The 13,030-nt window shown below is 40.1% G+C and overlaps 1 protein-coding gene across 5 annotated transcripts in view; it reads left to right on the top strand.

Annotated features, from left to right (window-relative positions):
- Nucleotides 1–625: 625 nt before the first annotated feature.
- Nucleotides 626–13,030, top strand: part of Stat3 (signal transducer and activator of transcription 3) — a 60,223-nt gene continuing 47,818 nt past the window's right edge. For 4 of the 5 annotated variants that reach the window (XM_046446554.2, XM_046446557.2, XM_046446555.2 and 1 more), the window contains exon 1: nt 626–845. The gene's annotated coding sequence lies outside the window, so the exon portion shown is untranslated. The remainder of the gene's footprint in view (nt 846–13,030) is intronic. The other variant, XM_046446553.2, reaches the window with a different exon arrangement.

The following is a 13,030-nucleotide window of genomic DNA, read 5'->3' as shown; positions in this document are numbered from 1 at the left end:
CTATTTTGGCGTCATATTTCCGGGTGTGTGTGCCCGACTCACGCAGAAACCAAAGTTCAAAGCAGGCAGGAGTCGCCCATGTTCTTTTTGTTGTCCTCAGACACCTAGTTCAGGAGTTGGGCCCCCGGAGGATCCGGTGCTAACTGGGAGTCTGAACTGGCTGATTCCCACGTGGTAAGAAGCTCTTAACCTCTCCCCACGTGGTGCCAAGGGCCGGGAAAAGGGAAAGCGGGCAGCAGGGAGCCGTATCAGGGCATTTAAAGTGTCTTGACGTCACGCACTGCCAGGAACTCAGCTGAGTTTTCAGCAGGACATTCCGGTCATTTCCCCACCCTCCCCCCGTGATTCGGTGCCCAGGGCTTGGGTTCTTCCCTGGTTATTACGGAGGGAGGAGCACTAAGCCCTTGGAACAGCCAACACAGGGGCGTACCCAGTCTTCTTTTGACTCCGCCCTTTCTCTTAGAGGCTCTTTTTATTGGTTTGTGGGTGGGGTTTCGGATGTACAGCCATGCTCTGGGGCCTCTGGGTGGCCGAGCAAGCTGGCCCTCTCATGAATTATGCATGAGGCGTGTCTTGGCTAGGCAGGGGCTGGGTGGGGATTGGCTGGAGAGTCTGTAATTCAGCGGTTTCCGGAGCTGCGGCGGTGTAGACGGGGAGGGGGAGCTTGGGGGTTCCGACGTCGCAGCGGAGGGAAGGAGCCCCAACCGGATCCTTGACGAGCACCCCAGCTCGGCTTTGCCCCTCTGCGTCGCCTAGGAGAGGCCCGGCGGCCCGAGGGAGCCCGGCCACCCGCACCCGACGCAAGCTCAGCCCCGGCCTGTCGGGCCTCACAGCTGGAGAAACAGGTGAAGGGGGCGAAGGGTGGGGCCGCGTCCCCCGACGGCCGGCCGGCCGGGGGACCGTGGGGGGCGCCGCAGGGGCTGCGAGCCTTCGGGAGTGTTTTGGGCGGTAGTTGCGAATGAACGCTTCAGTGGAGCTGGCGGGATATGAGAAGACACGGAGGGTCTCCCTGAAGGGACAACTCCCTGGGATGACAGGAGCGGTCTCGGAAGAGAAGGGGGCACTGGAAGGAAGTTTCGGTCTTGGGGGAAAGGGGATAAGCGGAGGAAGACTGGGAATGAACTCGAGGGGGCAGAATCATGGAGCGAGGGCATACTAGTGTTGGGGTGGATGGAGAGAGCGACAGCCCCCGGACTTCCTGCTCCCTGGGGCTTTGGGGACGTTCGGGGCACGGGAGCGACTGTCACGCCGGCCGAGATCACTGGTGGTGTGTGTGTGGGCGGGGGCGCGTGTTGGAAAGAGCCTCTTCCCTGCCTCGCCGGCTCAGCGCTTCCTCCGCCTTGCCCTGCTCCTGCTCTTTCGGAAGCCAGCTGTGCCCCTCTGGAGGTGGGAATAGGTATACCCCTATAGCCTTACGGGCTGGTTTGGGGTAGGATTATTGAATACGAATCAAGTTTCTTGTAGGGAAACTGAAAGACTTGTACTCTATAAATTCTTCCCCATCCCCATCTTTTTCTAGGTTAAGCCATGCATCTCCCCACCTTGTAAAAATAAAATAAAAAAAGACAAATCCCCGGTCAGGTCCGCTCTAGAGAGCAATAAACCTCTTTCCTCCTTGACATTGTTCTTTTATAAACACCAGGTAAACTCGACTAGAAGATAAATAATTGAGCCATTGCGTTTACTGGATTGTGGTGTTGCTTAATTGCATGGGACAGAATGAACCAATCAAGAGTGGGAGTTTTCTGTCTCAGAGCCAAGATCTTGGGTAAATGCAGAATAGAGGGAAACAAAGACAGGCTGGCCTTGGCCAAGCCCGGTGTGCCAACTTTACCTGTTGAGGGGTGTGGTTGCACTTAAATTAGCAAAATTCAAACTCTCACCCAAGTTGCTTTTTTCACATTTAGTACATATCACTCTGTAATATTAAGTGTGTGGTGTTGGCGAAACCAGTGGTTAGTCTTTTTTTTTTTTAACTTTTTTAAAAATTTAACTTTATTTTTAATGGTATTGGGATTGAACCCTGGCCTTCACATGTTAGGCAAGCACTCTACCACTGGGCTACATCCCCATCCATTTATTTTATTTTGAGACATGGTTTTGCTAAGTTGCCCAGGCTGTCCCTGAACTTGGGATCTTTTTGCCTCACCCTCCCAAGTAGTTGGAATACAGTCTTTTTTTTTTTTTTTTTTTTCTTGTTAAACATGTAGATAATGTGTACCTGCTGTTTTTTAAATATCTAAATGGTTTATTTATTCTGTGTATGGGTTGTGAATTTTTAGCTGGCTGTTCTGATGAAGCATTGGTTTGAAAAAAAGCAGTAAATCTCACAGTTTTACATGCGGAGTTAGACTGTGGTATGACTTGATTCAGTCACTTTTCTGTTATATTTTATATTAAATATGTCTGTGTTCTCTGAGTCAACATGTTTGTTTCCTTATTATATGTGCCAGACTGAAGTATTTGTTGAATTTTTGCTCAGACATTTGCATAGTGGGATGGGATGAAGAAATTTGGGGAAAAAAATGTTGGAGTGTTGATCTTAGTCCATTTGTTAGCATATACTCCACAAAGAACCATTAGCAAATTCATGAATCTTTTATCTATCTATCTTTCTATCTATCTATGTAGTTCATTTGGGAAGAATAACCATGGTTATGACTTACTCATAAAGGATTTGTGAGGTAGGTAGTTCACCTAATATTAATTCCTTTTTGAAGATAAGGAAATTGAGGCCAAAGGGACAAGACACTTGCCCAAGGTAATAGTACCATAGTGCTGAAACTTGTGCCTTCTATATATCTTATGTTCTATTGACTGTTGATACTTAAATATTGGGTCTTAATTTAGAGCCAGTATAGGCCCTACTGGGAAAAGTGTCAATGAATTTCTTACATGTGTCTGCACAGTGAGATCCCACCAGTAGGCTGAAGGACTCCAAGGGAGATATATGCTCAATAAAAAGGTGAAAAAAGGTTGTACAAATAGGACTGGCTTAGGTCATTTTACTGTGTAACTTCTGCTTCTAACTTGGGAAGAAATTAAATTTTTTGTCAGCATAATTTGCCATCAGAATTTAGCTACTTGCTAATGGAGATGTTTAGGCAAGTTTTAGGTAAAGGGAAATTATGACCTAAATGTCATTTCAACTAGAGTACCTGTGGCTTGATCAGTGGTCATTTGTGTCTTCAGAAAGTTGCTTTTTCCTTCCTGTCTGTGTGTGTCATGACATTCAGATGGGGCAGAAGTGGTGAACATCACTGTAGATGCCTGAGTCCAGCACCTTTTTGCTGATATTTTCTGATAAACTGGCATGTACATAAGCAAATATTTACTTTTGTCAATTTCATGAGAGTTGCTATGAAAAATAAGATGTGTCTTGTGTACATAATTTTCAGTCTACTGGGGTGATTTGATGAATATTTTAACCATAGAATGCAGCAGGTTGGTGTTACCAAAGAGATATTGAGGCATTACGCCTGTGCTGTCTAACAGGTAGCTATTATATACAAAAGAACATATAGTACAGATCTAGAACATTTCCATTGTCTTAGAAAGTTACAGGTCTTAAGAGTAATGAAAGGTTACAAGATTTGGAGTTGTCTAGGTAGTCTTTCTTGCCAAAGGAGAGATTGAACTGGGTCCCAAATAATGGGTATGAAGAGCAAGGGGTGACAAGGTATGGGGATATAAGATCTTGAGAATTTGGGAAGGTAAATGGGCCTTGAATACAAGACCAAGGATTTGCAACTCTGTCCTTCTGGAGGGAAGGTTTTAAAGATTTTGAGGCCAAAATTTAGGGTTATAGAGTACCTCCTGTGTCAGGCACATGCCTGGTACTCTAATTAGTACAAAGTAATTCAGTAATTCAGTGCATATGCCCTCTGCTCTAGGGGAGTTTTCACTTGAGTCTGACCTTACACATGGGGCCACCATTCAAAGAGAGGTGAAAAAAGCCTAGGGTGTTTTAAGTGCAGAAGTATTTTTTTGAGGATTTTTGATTGGCTGCGTATCACTCCCCACACCTTCCCTGTCCCAGGACTCTAACTCAGGGCCTCACACATGCTAGACAAATTCTCTACCTCTGAGCCACACCTTGAGCTCCACCAATCACATTTTATATCCACTTTTTAATTTTTGTTTTTAGTTGAACATGGACACAATACCTTTGTTTCACTTAATTATTTTATGTGGTGCTGAGGATCAAACCCAGTGCCCCATGTGTGCAAGGCAATTGCTGTACCACTGAGCTACAACCCCAGCCTCCTTAATTTTTTATTTTTATTTTTTACCGTAACTTTTGGGTAACTTATTTTTAAAATCACCTAAATAGTACTTGCGGGACATCCCCAAATCCTGAAGAACTCTCTGGTGTTCTGAAACATTCTCTGAGGGGCTGGGGACATAGCTCAGTTGGTAGAGTGCTTGCCTTACATGCACAAGGTTCTGAGTTCAATCTCTAGCACCAAAAAAAAGAGAAAAAAGAAAAAAATCAACTGAAATAATCTCTGTAAGATATGGCAGGATAACATAGCTGAGCTATCTCTGACTTTGTTGACTGTGGTGAAAAGAATTTATATGGTACATATGTACTTGTTGCTGGTGACCTTGGCTTACTCTGGTGCACTGTAGTCAGGCTGGCCAGATGGTATTTGGTGGTCCATTGTTTGAAATGCTTCCAATATTTAAAATGAACAGTATTTGGAAGAATGAATTTCTATATGGCCAGTTCTCATTTATTGTGTTAGGATTATCATAGTTATTAATTCAGATCAGCAAACATATATACTGAAAGCCAATTATTGTGCTAGGCAGAATCCAAGGAGAATGAGAAATCATCCTTGGTTTCATTGAACTAGAACTGTTGTGGAGACCAGGTTGTTTGCTTTGTGGGTTTGGATTTAGGGCAAGGGACAGGACAGAGTAGTGGTTCAAGACTCAGGCTCTGGAATCAAATAGATCTGGGATCAGGTCTTAGGTCTGCTGCTTCCTAATCAGAATCTGAGCCTTAGTTTTCTTATCTGTAAAAGAAGATGCCAAGAGTACCTTTCTTGTAGGTATTATTGAAGATTCAATTAAAAAAAGATAAAAATCCTAAGCACTATGCTAGTATATGGTAAGAGCTCTGTAAGTCTAAATTCCTATTAAATGTCCAAGAAAAGAGATAAGTTCTCTTAATGGTTGAGAGAAAGGCTTTATTACAGAGGGGCTTTAGTAGGTATGAACACCTGAATAGGGTTTTGTAGGATGAATGGAGATTCTGACAAAGTTGAGTTGTAAACAGTTGCATTCAAGGCTGAAAGAACATGAGTGTGCAGAGGCTTAAAACAGCATACTGTATTCAGGTAGCTATAAGTGGAAGTTCTTAATTTAGGAGAACTAAACTGAGGGGAAAGGAGGCCACAGAGTTACACGTCTCTGGTCCCTTCCTAATAATAGAGTTTAAATGTCATTAAAATAAGTTGTTTTGTCCATTTCACAAAGTAATACATGATATTATAAAAAATTAAATTTATTATTGTACCTATAGTTTAGTATGTTTCTCCAGATTTTTTTCAGCTTTATTTATTTGTCAGTTTATCTTGGACATGTTTATTGCAAATTCATTTTAAGAGTCTAACAAAAGAATAATAAGGAAAGCAAATCTATTCCCAAAAGAAAATAATGTTTGAATTATCTGGCTTTCCCTCTGCTAGCCCATCTGTAGGAATAAATGACTTTTGCCAGGTGCAGTGGTCCACACTTGTAATCCAGCAACTCAGGAGACTGGGGCAGAAGGATCACAAGTTTGAGGCAGCTTGTCACAAAATAAAAAAGAAAAAGGTCTGGAGATGTAGCTCAGTGGTAGTGTACCTCTGAGTTTATTCCCCAGTACCATAAAAAAAAAAAAAAGGAATAAATAACTTTACTAATCACTGAACATTTACCTCACCTTCCACTTAAATTGCATCAGCAGAGGAACTTATATTTTGAGCTTTCCTAAAAAGGTAAACTATTGTTGTAGTGTTGAGACACTTGGGCAGTGTGTTTGAGGGTTTCCTGGTGTACAGTTACTATAGGAGTTAAAAGAGTGGACTGTGAGACCTTGGACTTTAATCCCAGATCCACCACCTCTTAGACCTTGGGCTAGGTGCTTCAACTTCTTTGTGTTTGTTTCAGTATCCACAATCTAGATACCAGGTCCACTGATAGAATAGTTGTGAGGATTAAGTAAGATAATTCATATACCATAAAGTACTTTGTGTAGTGCCTGGGAAATAGCTAATACTCAATCCTAATAATTGCTATTATTAAAAACTGCAGTATCTAACTACAGAGTTGGGTAAGTTATGATTCATGGTAGTCATTAATGACCCAAAGGAAAGAAAGAGTAATTGGGAGATTCTAAGCTACTGGGAAAAAAACAAAATGAATAGGGACTGGGGATTTACACTGTGGTAGAGGAGACCGAGGCCTTCACGTAAAAGGTATAGACATGGCAAACTGTAAATTCCTGTTTTACACAAAGGCCCTTGTGATAAGTCTCTTTGCGTTCTCCAAAAGCTTTGATTACATCCTATTTAATATTCAACACATTAAAAGTTGATTACCACTTAGGAATAGTCCCTTGGGGTTTTTCTTGACACAAAAAGTACAGATAATATTGAAGGTTTGAAAGGTTAGAGGAGTGATTAGAGTGTTTCTCAGAAAGAAGTCAATCAGAAGAACTTTATTTTGGGTCAGGCTGGGAAAATGGGACAACTTTTGTTTTTTTGGTGGTGATGAGGATTTGAACTCAGGCCCTTTTACATGCTGGGCGAGCACTTCGAGACCTGAGCTATATCCTTAGGCAGCCCAATGTTTTGTTTTTGAGACAGAAGAACAGTTTTTGTTTTTCTCTGTGTTAACCAGGCTGGCTTCCAACTTCTGGGTTCAATGGATCCTCCTGCCTGTCCCTAAGTAGCTAGAGCTATAGGCCTGAGCCACTGCACCTGGCTGTTATATCATTTAGTTTGGGGGTGAGTAGGCATCCCAGGTGGTATGGATGATCTGTTTGAATCTGGGAGCTGATTTGATGTGCACTACTCAGCTGAATTAGCTGTCCCTTCACATTTATATGTGTGTGTATGTGTGTTCCATGAGTCAGTGTGTTTGAGGGTGTATATATGTAATTGTGGTTAATCAGAGGTGTAGAGCTTTATTTTCCTGTCATTGCAACTTTCCTTTGCAAATTAATCAGTATTCAAAACAACCTTGCAGTTAAGAACAACCACTTGGCTTCTCCATAAAATAGATTTTTCTCACCCCAGTTCTCTAATTTTGGACTGGAGAAGACAGAAAGGAAAAGGCTACCCAGTTGCTTCTTGGCTAAATGTGGGGCAGGAGGAAGCCAGCAGGGTTTGAAAGAGAAAGTAAAACTTCTGGTAAATAATGGCTTCCCTATTGTGGAGGAGGAGTGTAAATTATTAGGGGGATGTTTGGGTAGTTTTTGTAGACGCCATTTCTGAAAACTGATTTGGATTAGCGAAGGTGAGCCTAATTTAGGAAAACCCTGCCTGCCTGTGTCAAACATCTGTTTTCCCGTTTTGTTGATTGATTGCATTAGTTTGTGGTATCTTGACCTCTTGGTATGAGCGAATTTGAGACTGAACTTGAGCACTTGCTTGGGTGAAAGTTTCCTAAAATTTATGTCTTTCTCATCTTTTCTACTGTTAATTTTGTTTATTCAACAAGCACTGTTTTTCTGGAAGAATCTAAAAGCATTAGACTTTTCTTTCATTATCCCTGCCGCCCCAAATGTAATCCTCAAAACCTCAAAACCCGGACGCTAGCTGTGTAATTACCTCTCCTGTAAACCAAAGTGCAATATTGCATCGAGTTAGCATTAAAATAGTCAGCCTTTGAAAATTTTTTCTACTTGTGGTTCAGGCACAATAAATATTTAATCTCAGACTGACTTTCTCTGACAAATCAGTTTTGCATTGTATGTGGGCTTTTTTTTTTTTAATCAATATATTTAGGGAAAGCAAATTTACTGGAACATTAATCAAAATTAAACATAATTAGGATGGTAACTCTTTTATGATGCATATGGGCAGGTGGGATAATTGAAGTGTTCTAGAGCCAATATCAATACCTATTCTTGGTTCTGTGTGTTATTGTCTATTTCCATTAGAGTGAAATATACAATGTGAATTCATGTATCAGGCCAGGTTCTGTATAGGCGTACACTGTAAGAGAATAGAAACCTGTGGAAGCTTTAGCATCCTAATTACTATATTGGAGATTCTTAGGTTTCTAGAGCCAGCTAAGATTCTTGTTTCTAGTACCATTGTGGTACAGAATGTCCATAGTTGGGGAGACTGTATGTGTGACTGGGACAGGGGTTATATGGGAATTCTTTGTTTTATGCTCAGTTTTGCTCTGAACCTAAAAGTGTTCTAAAAAATTAAGTTTATTCATTAAAGAAATATTTCTGTGTCTGCAGAAATAGCTGAGATGCCCTGGGTTAGAAGTACCCAATATGGAGCTGGAGTTATAGCTCAGTGGTAGAGCACATGCTTAGCAGCACAAGGTTCCATACCCAGCACCCAAAACAAACAAACAAAAAACCAAAGCCAAAAAAAAAAAACCCTCAAAAAAACCCAAATACAAAACAATTTTCATAATATAGATATTTGCATTTTTAACTTAATTGACATTTGCACATATACCAGTAGACATTATATTCAATTCACTCAGGAAAAAAATACTGGTTTTGTTTAAGGATATCCTTGATGAAACAATATGCAGTATTAAATTCATGGTCTGTCGACCCTTGAGGACATGTCTTTGATATTCTGTAATGAACTGGGAGGCACAACATAAAACACTGCTGTATACTGAAGTATGATGGCTGTCTCAAGGAAAAGCACTTTTTTTCAGGGAGTGGTACTGGGAATTGAACTCAGGGGCACTCAACCACTGAGTCACATCCCCAACCCTATATTGTATTTTATTTAGAGACAGGGTCTCACTGAGTTGCTTAGCACCTTGCTTTTTGCTGAGGCTGGCTTTGAACTTGCGATCCTCCTATCTTAGCCTCCAGAGTCGCTGGGATTACAGGCATGCACCACTGTGCCCGGCAAGGAAAAGCACTTCTGATTTGAGTTGTGATTTCAATAGTTTGCTTTTTTCATGAAATACTATTTTAACTTGAAAGAATAACTGAGAGGCCAGCTGGGATACTGGCAGATATTTTCTTAAAAATGAAAGAAAGGAAGCTGTCTATTTAAGGAAAACAATTGCCAATATCTGTTACCAATGATAAAAATTGGGTTTTAGAGTAAAAATCAAAATTTGAGAAAACTTATATTCACTACTGTGAGTTTGACAGCTTCCCAAAACTAATGAAAATCATTTTTTTTCCTAATTGAAAATTTTTTTTTAATTGGTGGTACCTGGGGGGGTGGGAGAAAGCATTCTACCATTAAGTTGTTACTTTCCCAATCCTTTTTATTTTTTATGTTGAGACAGGGCCTTACTGGGAGCCATTAGCCAAGTAGGTATGACAATTTCCTTGCCAGCGTACCCCATGTTGCTGACATGTTGCAGTGACATTGAATGTAGGTGACCTTGCTCAAGGACCAAGGCAGATTAGGGTGTTCCCGGTTTTAAGATAATCGTGTTTAGGGCGTTCCCAGTTTAGGTTCCAGGTTTAAGGTTTAAGATTATTCCTGCTGGGAATAGGGCGTATCCTGCTGCCTGAGTTCCCCTTGAGTTCTCACGGGATTCAGACAGTATATTTGGGAGATAGAAGCCCAGTGGAAGTGGATTTGGGCAGAGAACGTGGATTTCCCCAGAACGTGATTGTAGACGGCTGGTGTGAGTTCGGGAATAAAGAGTTGCTGTTTGAATCTACAAGCTGTGTGGTGGCTCGTGATTCTGTGCCCAGCCAGACTGCGGCATTTGGTGGCCCGTATGGGGAACTTTTGAAGCTTAGAGGTAAGTGAAATTTCTCACCCTTGAGGAAGAGAGAAAGAATGGGTCACCAATTCAAAAAACAATGTGTTATTGTTTTGATTTATTTTGTTTTTATTTCAAGTTGCCTGTTCCCAGAACTTTCTCAGGCAAACTGGGGAAAATGGTTGACTCAAGGTTTGAAGTTGTTAGCCTCCCAGCAAGAGAAATTGTTAGAGGAAGGAGGCACCCCAGTAAGACCAAGAACAGTTAGGACATATGTTGATACAATACAAAAATGTAGCCCATGGCTTTTTAAAGACGAGTTATTAAGTATATCAATGGGACCATCATGGTATCCTGTAGAAGGATTTTTCTTCAAGAAAGAGATGGCTAGTTCTGTTTACTACACTTGTCTAAGATCTTGGTTTTTACAGATATCTGATTAATTTACAATGCTAAAGTGTTAAAATATCAACCACTAAATATAAAATCAAGTACTCTTACTTATTAAGTTCCATAAGGTAATATATTTAAACATTATGTGTGTTTTCATAAATTGGTAAATGGAAAAAGGTTTAATATTGCTTTGTGTCTGTGTCTTTGCTAAAACAAGGTTACTAAGTGTTAAGATTCTATCATGTGTAATTTATATACAAAGAGTAGAAAAATTTTCAGTTGGGTTTCAATTATAGTATTATAGTATCATAAAAAACATGAAAGTCTTTCATCTTATTAAAGTGGAGTAATTTGTCTAAATCAGAAATTTTATAAGAGTTGTTTCAAAATGTGAATTTATAAAAAGGGTTAACGGTTAAAAAAGAGATAGAAAAAGATTCAAGATGTGGAAATATATTTTAATATAAAAGGTTAAAGGAAAAAAATGTTTCTAGATGAGATAATCTCTGTGTGGTAAAGTAAAAGGTTGTAAAATGCCATTTAAAAAGATTTTGAGGAAACTAGACTTAATTTAAAAGCTTGAGAAAGGAAGAAAGAAGAAAAAGATATTTGTACATGGCAGATTGAGACAAAGCTTCTCAATGGAGTTTAAAAAAAAAAGCCTTTGGTTGAAGGGCAGCCATGTAAACTAACATTGAAGTGATTTAAACAAAATCTAAGCCTCGTTTAAAAGAGTGAAGTTGTAGGTGGTGAAAAAGTACATTTAAAAGTACAGTATAGATGACAATTAAAAGGCTTTAAAAGGTTAAATTGAAGGTGGTCGAGATACCTTCATGGAGGAAAAAAGATTGCTTTATTGCATCATTCGAAGCCTAGTTAATCTTAAAGGCATTACTTTAAAAAAAATGGGAAGATAATAGGATAAAAGATATTTAGATAAAGAAGATTAAAAATTTAAAGTGAAAAACTTTAAAGACAGAAGTATAGAAAGTTAAAATGAAAAAAGATAAAGAAGATGTAGAAAGAAAGAAAAAATGTAGGAAGACAAAAATTTTAAACCCACAAAATAGAAAAAAAAAACTAGGAGGAAAATAAGCAACTAAGGGTAAATATACAAACCTTAGGAAAAAAAAAACTAAAAGATAAAAATAAGATAAAAATGGTTAAAAATATCAAGTAAGGTATTTCAGATAAAAAATGCAAAAACCTAAGACAACTATTAGATACAGACATATACTTATTAAACCAAAAAGAGGGAATTGGAAAGGGGTATATATCCCCCAAAGATAAACTTTTTTTTTTTTTTTTTTTAAGAGAGAGAGTGGGGGGGGAGAGAGAGAGAGAGAGAGAGAGAGAGAGAGAGAATTCTTTTAATATTTATTTTTTAGTTCTCGGCGGACACATCATCTTTGTTTTTTGTATGTGGTGCTGAGGATCGAACCCGGGCCGCACGCATGCGAGGCGAGCGCGCTACCGCTGAGCCACATCCCCAGCCCCCCAAAGATAAACTTAAAATAACACTTTTTACTTTTAAAATTTGGATTCATCAGGACTTAGTGCTGCGGAAAGGCATATGTATCCAAAAAATGTACATAAGCCTAAAGTACTTTGGAAAGATATTCTAACAGGACAATGGAAAGGTCCTGACCCAGTGATTGTCTGGAGTCGGGGGTCTGTTTGTGTTTTTCCATAGGGAGAACAGCAGCCGATTTGGATTCCAGAGAGATTAACTAAAACAATTTCTACAGATCGAAAAGAAGATGATTTGACTCAAATCCATAACAGCTGATATCCAGAACTCCAGCTTGGCCATTCTTACATCTGCGACAGTGATTAACCAGGATGCTTTTTTTCAATAGCTATTTTATTATTGCATTTTTCCACATCATAAGGTTCTATTTTTATTTTTTGAGCTCATACAAACCTAGGTTAATGTTTTTTGATCAGTTTTATTTTTTGACTGTGGAGTTTTTAAACATTGCAATGGAGATTTCACCCAGGATAATGTCTCTTTAGCATCATTGCCAGAATTCCTATCTTCATCCCAGTGCCAGTGAAGACAAAGATAAAACCAGACTACAGCTTCTATGATAGCTATCACAGTAAGCTGTATAAACTGATGCATCAATGAATATAACTCAACAAGTAATGCTCAATCAAGGAGTCAACTTACTTTGGGAGGAAACGGATTTTGGGAGGAAATGGACATATTGATAGATTCCTCCGCTTTGAACTGCTTGCAAAACTTGCCTGAACTATGTAACTATCGTTTGGTGCAGCGAATTGTGGTAGTGCTGACATATCTTTGCTGATGGTGTCACCAGTGATGCAATTTTTCCCAAGGAGCCGTCAATTGGCTTGGTGTCGTGGCATTTCTGTATCCTCCTCCCTTCTGCTAGTGATGGTCTAAAATTTGGGGGCCAATGGCTTATGCTGGACCGGTAGTCAGTGACGGGTATGATCCAATTGCAGTGGTATCAACCTAAGACAGGAGGCTGACGCCTAAAGGTCAGTTTTCCGATGACGGGTAAGAACCATATGTTGAATTGGACAACCTACCAGGCACGGTCCATAAGCCACATTAACCTCACTCCCCCACTGGCACCAAGGCCAAATTTGGGGGCCAACAGAGGTGAGGCAAAGAACCTCACCCCCCCACTGGTGCATAGACCTATCCACAAGTATGGCTGTATGCTGGACCGGTAGTCAGTGA

Source organism: Marmota monax, unplaced genomic scaffold, assembly GCF_021218885.2.
Source record: "Marmota monax isolate L192 unplaced genomic scaffold, Marmota_monax_Labrador192_F-V1.1 WCK01_AAM20220418_F8-fsc00346, whole genome shotgun sequence".
Classification (NCBI taxonomy): Eukaryota; Metazoa; Chordata; class Mammalia; order Rodentia; family Sciuridae; genus Marmota; species Marmota monax.
Note: the sequence above shows the minus strand (reverse complement) of the source record. Positions and strands in the feature narration are given on the sequence as shown.